Genomic DNA, 8,554 nt, shown 5'->3' with positions numbered 1-8,554 from the left:
GCGCAACTCAGTCATTTACAGCGTCTCCTACTATATTCACACGGACATAGCCCTGTCATAGTATTGGACCGCATCTCGTTTCAGATCTGGGATCACTGGTGGTTGTACGAGGTTATGTGATGAAACGCTCTGATTGGTCCTCTGACACTCGACGCGAGATCACGCGAGACGGTTGCGGCGCGAAATGTTGAGTTGAACCAACCAAAGATATTATACACCTAGATGCGGCAAGTGGCGGCGGAGTAGGGATAGAATTATTAGTAGGTCATGATAAATGTAGATGGCGCTGTCGGTGAAAATCTTGACCCAGTGAAAATCTTGCCTCTCTATCCGCACAAGTATCCATCTCCTCTTAACAGTTGTGAGTAAAATCAGCGAAAGAGGCGCTGTCGCCGAATAGATTTTCAGTCGATAATAGATTTTTCTGAAAATATTAGTGATCACTGGAGCAATTAGAACTATGTGTTACCCGGCGATCTAGGAAAATAACAATAAACTAACAATAACTAATAACTAATTCACAATTTTGTAACTCCAAAGGATTTACATATATGAAATTCCATACTTATTGAGTATGTAATTCTCCTTTAATTTTTAGCACTTGAAGTTGATATGATTTGAATAGGAAATTTTTTAATTGGAAAAATTTCAGCTATTAAGCCTTTACATTTAAAATGAAACAATTGCAGAATTGTACACATTATGTACCTTTCAATGATTGCAGTGCAGAACTAGATAACCAACATTTTTCCGAAACTGGGCTTTTTGCATATAAAATTCTCAAGCAACCTGATACATATTCTGTTAAAAGGATTTGTTCGAAATATCGTTTTTAATATTGTAAAATAAGACAGTTAGTGATTCGAAAGCAAATAGTTGACTGTACGTGTATCTCATCTTCATCTTTTTTTTTTAATTCTCTAGCCTCTTAGCTTTTTTCAAGGCATTTTTCTGACCATATTTGTTTCACTAAATTTTGTTTAAAACAGTACAATAATAAAACGCTTTTTTCTTAAAGAAAAATCTCTTGAATCAATCGAATTCCCACCAAAAGTCCTAAATCTCCATTTTTTACAAAAGTTACTTTTGTAAGGGGTTTTTTTTACTTAACTTTTTCCGTGCCATTAGAAATGATATTTGTTAAAATTATTATTATTATACATTCACAAATAAACATATACATTTCTTCTCTTCATAGGTCTTTCAGCAACAACTCATATGTTACAGTGTGAGCAAGACCGCGGCCAAAATCTTTATTTTTCCGTAATGGATTCATTTTTTTGCATGAACTCTTTTTAATTTCTATTCGAGTCCCCTATATCTCCGGAGCAAGTTTTTTTTTAATTAAAAAATTGATTGTAGTCTTTATCCAAAGACGATTTTCAAATCCCATAGAATTTGAACCTCCAAATGCTTGAGTAATTTACTCGTAATTGTTAACTTTTTCTAATCAAAATCATCTCTTAATTTAGCAACTCAACATTTCAGAAGCAAGATTTTACTTTTTATTCATACTGAAAATTATACTTTTTATCATTTTTTGCAACCAAGCCTTTTCCAGTTTTAGGCTCCTGTCATTTTGAAATTGTAAACTTCTACATTCTGTTTTTGAAAAGGGGATTTTGGTAAATTATAGATTTTCTTGTTTTAATTTAGAATCACTTCATCTCAGAACCAAACTTTTTTTTTACCTTCAAATGGTGATTTTGATTTTACAGAATGTTTCTTCGTTCTCCTGAAAATTCCGCTTTTGTTGCTTATCTTTTTCTGTACTGTAGTCCTTCATTTATGAGTGACATTGAAAATGAAAAGATTACGATACAAATATAAAATAATTTTTTCATTTGGTTGAGAATGATTTCATTTTGAAGGCATAGTGCTATCATAATCTATTGTTTGGTGCCAAACGCCGGTAGGGCCAGAATTGTTCAATTTCTCAGAGTTCTAATTTGACGCAATAAGTAACTATGCACAGAAGTTATTTCAAGTTAAAAAATAAACGTAATTGAAAATGATTTTTAAATTGAAAGAAAATGCTCCTATTACTATAGGCGAATATTGAAAAAAAAATTTTTTATTATTTTTTTCTTACTTAATTTTATTCTTTGAGGTATTCTCTACGAATCTCTGTGGTACGTTTCAGCTCTAAATAACTCTATATAACTCAATAATTTTAAGCTGACATACTTATTCGAAAGTTCGCCTAGCGCAATCTTCTAAGGTTAGTTACAATTAATAATGGAAATATTTTTCTCAAGTTTTTAAAATAGTTTCTGAACTTGAGATAACTACGAAATAGTCTACAACCTGAAATAGAAATTTAATTTCAATTTAAACAATACGAACATGCATCAGTAAATGCATGTTCATATCAATCAGTAGCAATCAGTAAATTAATAGCTAAATATATATTTATTTATAACGAACAGAAATCCCATTTGAGTAAACATTTCAATTGATGTTAACACAGTAAAAAAAAGTGTTCAAAATGATACCGAAATCAATATCATTTTGATATGCAAAAATAATGATACCGAATTCAAGAGCATTTGGATCGGCCAGAGTGAATGGTCGACTTTTGAGATCATAGTGATCTGATTCGTGATCATTTATCAAGTCAAACCAAGATGGCTGATGTTCTTAGAGTACTTTAGCTCATATGCAAGATTTTCATGGTTTCTGATTGTACAGTGGAATGAAAAAGTTGAAAAAATAATGAAATCTGATATTAGAAAATGTCACCTGTTAAGTGTAGTTGTAACTTACGTGCAGTAGATACAATTTTTAGGTTATGTCCTTATCACACCAGCGCCAATAACTGGCGGCCATTTTGTTTAGTCTAACAAATGAACCAAAAAATAAGATCAAATTGATCTGAATGGACAGATCATTATGATCTCGAGAGTCAAATGATCGATGGAGCAAAATGCTCTGCAACAAAATTGATCCTTTTTTTTACTGTGACGTTATAAATTTTAAACTACTGTAACCGAGAATTTTATTCTTAATTCATATTGACTTATTGTACCTTATTATAATACCTTTTTGTACAAGATTAAAATTTGCTTTTGAAATCATAAAAATTTAAAGAATTGTAGGTAGAGATGACGGTTGAAAGAAATAGAAAATATTTCATGAAAAGCAGCAAAATCAATGGGATCTAACAGGAGTGTCAGAAGTGCTCCGCCCTCTCGTCCCAAATATATACCTGATTTTCTTTACGTCTCTAGGTTTAATCCTTCAATTCAAAGGATGGGGTACTCGGGAAGTTTACTGAAGCTAACAGAAGATATTGAGTAAAAATTTCCAGGCCACTTTCGTCCCATGAGGTTCTAGGTTCTTCGATATAATTTTAGATTTTAGATCTTTCAGACCATCAAGATAGAACTGATTTTTAAGATTTTCAAACCAAGCACCAAAAATAATTTTCTGAGACTTTATGAATCTATACGTTTCATGAAATTATGTGTCGAATGATATATACTTTGAACAGACCATTTTTTGACACCTCATATATATGCAGGCCGTTCAAAAAATACTTAAGGGTGTTGGTTCCATCCGCCTTTGAATTTTTTTTAATAGGTACGGCACTGACTCCATATATATTTTTTCCGAAGGATTTGTGAACGAAAGAAGAAAAACTTGTCGAATGATATGAGTATTTTCTCGACAAATATGAACTGTGCGACAGATAGAAACCAGCGGGTAGCAGACGGCAGCATTGGAAAGATTAGAATCGTTTGCTAATTTATTTTTTTATTCAAAATTCTGACATAACATAATAGAATAATTCTAGAGATGCACGGTTCTTCCAAAGGACCAAGTCTTGAAGATGGTGTCCCCAAATTTTGCGAAATACGTTGCGAAATGGAGCAAAAAGCAGAGAGAACTGAGATGCCCTGCCTGTGTTTTTGTAACTGTATTTGTGATCAACTACCAGGCTAGCTGTTACCTTCTGTTACGTCCTACTTTTCGGATCCACCGAATAATATAAAGAATTATTCTTTGATTGGTGGGTTCCTTTTCTAGTATTAAGGTTCGCCGCTGACTGGCGTTGATTTGAAAATCAACTGCCGCGGTTATTTGAATCCGTATAATAATCACAGGCGATGAAATGAAGAATCTCGCAAGTTAAATGTCATTTAATAGAATAACTTTATTCACTAAACTTTACACATTAATCCATGGGACACACACACGACAGTTAACGTAACCTTTTTAATTATTATTATTATTAACAACTGAATTCTATATCTAACTTCACTAAATGTTAACTATAAACTAGATTTGACGACTACACAAGTTACGCGGCACTTATACATTTTAGAATCTACTTTCTAAATTATAACATTTAATATTTAAGATCTCTAGTGACGCGGATTCAATGAATATCAACGATTGAAATATATCTGCCGTTCCTCCCCGAGTCACATATATTTATAACCTTGCATTTTTGGACTACGTGCAAGGGTAGCATTAGAGTAGGGGAGTCAAGTGCAACCCCTTGACGTTGAGCCTGACCAATAGGAGCTCGCTAACGAATGCCGTAACGTATCATGCTGACCACGTAGGCCCGGCGTACGCGACTTTTAATAAGGCTACATTTTCATGTATACTATTTTATCTTATCAGGTATATGAAGCAAATTAATTTTCTTCTAAAATTAAAGAAGAAGAGAGAGAGAATGTTGAAGAGTTTATACTAAAATTCTAAATAACTTTGATAAGCAATTTCATAAAACAATTATTAATTTTTTATACGAATTTAAATTAACTCGTATCTTACGATAAAGAAAGTTTCTTCTTTATCGATTGAGATTATAAGATCAACGGGTTTAATCGACGGCAATACGCAAGCCGTCACACCTTCACTCTATACGCGGAATCGGGGCGCCCTTTGTTATCGTACGTGGGTCAAGACTACAATTCTCAAAGGGGATAACCTCTTTTAGGACATTGACTTTTTGATGAGACTATCATCAATCAATATTACTTCAAAAATAATAAGACACGTGTCCCGGGTTTTTTGCTTCCTTGTAAGAATTATGAGCTTTTGTAAATCACATTAGCCAAGGGTGCAGAAACTCTACCGGTTCGCGCGCATGAATTTCCATACAAGATTCGCTGGTCCAGTGGACCAGAGTCTGAATGATGACCACGCTGCCGTGGGTTCGAATCTTTTTGTCAACTTTTTTTTTCGTATTGTAAACATGTCAAGTAATATTTTGTAATACTTTCCCGTTGATACACTGTTCACTGCAGCGACGGAAGAAATAAGAATCAGCCAAAGATTAGGCAGTTTTCAATTGGGAAATAAAAACAAAAAATGTGAATAGAATTTCCTACAAAATATTGAAATGGACTTTTTGTGCAAATAGCATCTGCAAACGCATAAATTTGATAAATGAAACAATTTATGATTGTATGTAAATTTCTAAGTTTACCCAGTTTGAAATTATAACTGGATTATAAATTATAAATTTATCAAGTTACCCAGGAATTATTTTCAAAATCACAAATTTAGAATTCGCGAAAATTTGAAAGTAAGCCCTCTGAAAATTTATTTATAAATCGGAAGTTTATCAAGTCCTCCCCCTTGAAATTTCAATATTAAACAATTTTCCATATTTATAATTTTCAAATATAAATTACAAATTTATCAGTTTGTAAAAATTTTTGTTATAATTGTATTCACATTTTTTTTTGTTATTTCCCTATTGAAAACTGCCTAATCTTTGGCTGATTTTCATTTCTTCCGTTGCTGCAGTGAACAGTGCATCATCCAGCTACGTGATAATCCATGACGATTATCAACCGCAAAAATGTAAAAAAAGTTACGATTATGCAAACAAATTATGCGAAAAGTGTCTGCATGATATTTATTTTCCAGTAGTATTTTTCAAACAAATAATTTATTCGCCCGGAAAGCATTAAAAATTATAACTAATAGAGTTTGTGCACCCTTGGCTAATGTGATTTACAAACGCTCATAGTTCTTACAAGGGACCAAAAAATCCGAGACACGTGTCTTATTATTTTTGAAGTAATATCGATTGATGATAGTCTCATCAAAAAGTCAATGTCTTAGGAGAGGTTTTCCCCTTTGAAAATTGTAGTCTTGACCCACGGTCGATAACAAAGGGCGCCCCGATTCCGTGTATAGAGTGAAGGTAACAGCTAACCTGGTGGTTGATCACAAATACAGTTAAAAACACAGGCAGGGCATGTCAGTTCTCTCTGCTTTTTGCTCCATTTCGCAACGTATTTCGCAAGATTTAGGGATACCATCTTCAAGACCTTGCCCTTTGGAAGAGCCGTGAATCTTCAGAATTCTTCCATTATGTCAGAATTGTGAGTAAAAAAATAAATTAGCAAACGATTCTAATCTTTCAAATGCTGCCGTCTGCTACCCGCTGGTTTTCTATCTTTCGCAAAATTCATATTTGTCGGGAAAATAATCATTTCCTCAACAAATTTTTTGATTTTTCAACATTTTATTGATCCGAGGATCTCGCAAAAAATATATCTGGAATCAGAACCGTAACTACTAAAAAAATTCAAAGTCGGATTGAACCAACACCCTTAACGCTTTTTCTTGACAGTTTCTGTATAAGGTCTGTGTAAGTTTAACATTGGAGTGAACCTCGTGGTGCCCCCCCCCCCCCTAGGGCGTTGCAAATTTTTTTGACGACCTCGTATGTATTATTTATTCTTCTCTAGACCTGATTGAATCACCGAGTGATTAGGAATGTGCATTGTCATTAAATAAATATATCCCCAATATTAACTATTTTTTGAAGTTCTTCAAGACGATATTGCGAAAAGAATTGAAATATTTCGATGTATTCTTAAGTTATAAATATGTACATAATACATTTATCTTAAAAATTGTATTGTAATTTTTTCTGGATAATGTCAATTTCTCAACTTACAAGAAAAAGCCATAAAAAATTAAACTCGAAATTGATTTTCAAAAATTATGAAACTCAGTTAGTGATTTTCAAAAATGATCAAACTCAATTAGTGATTTGGAGAGATAATTAGATATCTTTTTTGAAATACTCTTACAATAAAGATTATAATTAAATATAATGTTTAAATATAATGTCTGTAAATCAAAGTTTTAGTAAAAAGTTGTAAATGAAATAGTGCTACGTTGTTTTTGTTTTAGAATTTGAGCACGATAGATACTCATATTAGAATATCAAATGCCAATACCACGCCATGAGTAATCATTAAGCAAATAAATATTAATCAAAGTTGAACAAAATTGCATTTAATGTCAACTGTAAACATTTATGAAAATATCATAAAAATATTCGTCTCGAATTAAAGATACAGTCCGTTTAAATATATTTCTATAATTCACAGAAATTTTCTTTGCATTGAAGAATATTTTTTCCGAATTTTGATAGTGACATGTTTGTTTTTACATTATTCACTTATAACATTATTCACATAACCTATAACATGTACAATAGATCTATGCATATTGTATAGCAATCCCAGATGCATTATATATAGTTATTAGATTTTTAAAAATTGGCATATATGTACCTATAATTAAGTACATATAATTATTGACAAGTTTTCAGATGCATTGGATTATATTCATTGATTAAGACAAAAAATGTCAAAAGCTTAAATATAAAAAAGCTTTTTTTTAAAGATAAAAAAATGCCGATTTTTAATTTGAAATCCGGGCAGACTGGTCTTTGTAATGTAACTGAATCGTTTGTGGCTCAAATCTATTTTTTACAATGCAAAAGATGAGACACGTATTGTTTGTTTTTCATAACGAACAAAATTTTCACCAAAGTTAATTCCATATATTTGAAAAGTCTATGAATATAGTCAGGGTTTGAATCCATCTCTTTTGTTTGAAAATTCTACTGTTTGGTGAAAAATATAATTATTTTTATGAAAATTATACTATATTATGAAAAATCAACTGTTTGGTTAAGAAGCCATTTATTAGTCGACAATTCAAATGGTATATTGAATAGAGAATTAATCCTTTTCGGTTTGAAATTTATCAGTTGCGATAGAATAGTCATCTTTTTTACTTGAAACATCAAGAGCTTGGTAAAAGATGAAACTTTTTTCTTGAAAATTCGTATATTTTCTTAAAACTTCAACTATTTGGTTTTACGTGCAACTATTTCGTTCAAAATTAATTGCGTTGGTTTGAAAATCCAATATTAAGTGGAAAAATGTTTGTTTTGTTTAAAAGTTCAACTTTACGGTTTAAGAAACTCGAATGGTTTTTAAAACCTTTGCATTTTTAGCTACTAAATTTAGGTACTAACATTAATGTTACTTAAAACAATATATTTTCCAATTTGTTTGCACTTTCATCATTTACGAGGGTAGTTCAATAAGTCCTTAGAATGAAGTATAAAAACAATTTTTTTTGGGTAAATTTTTTTTTATTTTTCAATCTCCTTGGAGCCCTGTACACTTGGTCAATCGCTTTTCAAGTTTTTTTAATCCTTCAGAAAAGTGCGTTTTCGGAAGTTCCTCAAAATAAGCACTTACAGAGGCAATGACGTCTT

The sequence above is a fragment of the Belonocnema kinseyi genome, chromosome 3 (genome assembly GCF_010883055.1).
Source record: "Belonocnema kinseyi isolate 2016_QV_RU_SX_M_011 chromosome 3, B_treatae_v1, whole genome shotgun sequence".
In the NCBI taxonomy this organism is placed as follows: Eukaryota; Metazoa; Arthropoda; class Insecta; order Hymenoptera; family Cynipidae; genus Belonocnema; species Belonocnema kinseyi.
The sequence above is the reverse complement of the archived record's forward strand: the minus strand, read 5'-3'. Positions refer to the sequence as shown.